This window comes from Bison bison, unplaced genomic scaffold (genome assembly GCF_000754665.1).
Source record: "Bison bison bison isolate TAMUID 2011002044 unplaced genomic scaffold, Bison_UMD1.0 scf7180017863117, whole genome shotgun sequence".
In the NCBI taxonomy this organism is placed as follows: domain Eukaryota; kingdom Metazoa; phylum Chordata; class Mammalia; order Artiodactyla; family Bovidae; genus Bison; species Bison bison.
In genome coordinates, this window is record NW_011493689.1 from 18,452 (window position 1) to 18,810 (window position 359).

General features: G+C 27.0%; 1 protein-coding gene across 1 annotated transcript in view; it reads right to left on the minus strand.

Moving 5' to 3' along the window:
• CAPN6 (calpain 6) overlaps positions 1–359 on the minus strand; it is a gene marked incomplete at its 5' end in the record, with an annotated part of 6,531 nt that overhangs the window by 1,485 nt on the left and 4,687 nt on the right. The gene's annotated exons all lie outside the window — the stretch shown is intronic.

The following is a 359-nucleotide window of genomic DNA, read 5'->3' on the forward strand; positions in this document are numbered from 1 at the left end:
TTGTTCGGGTTTTCTGTAAGATGTCATGGAAAAGCCCAAACAAACTTTTCTGTCAATCCTTTATATATATATACATATGCATATATATATATTCTAAATATATATATACACATATATAATATATACAATATATAATCCTTTAAACATTATGTATATTTATATATTTTATGTATACAATATATATACATTATTTTTAACTATTCTTTTAATTATAGTTTATCACAGGATATTGAATATAGTTCCCTGTGCTCTACAGTAGGACCTTGTTTATCTATAGCCCATTTTCCTAACTTGGTTGACAGCCATTCTGACTTTTCTACACTGAAAATACCACTGGAGAGACTCATCTGTGACCATCT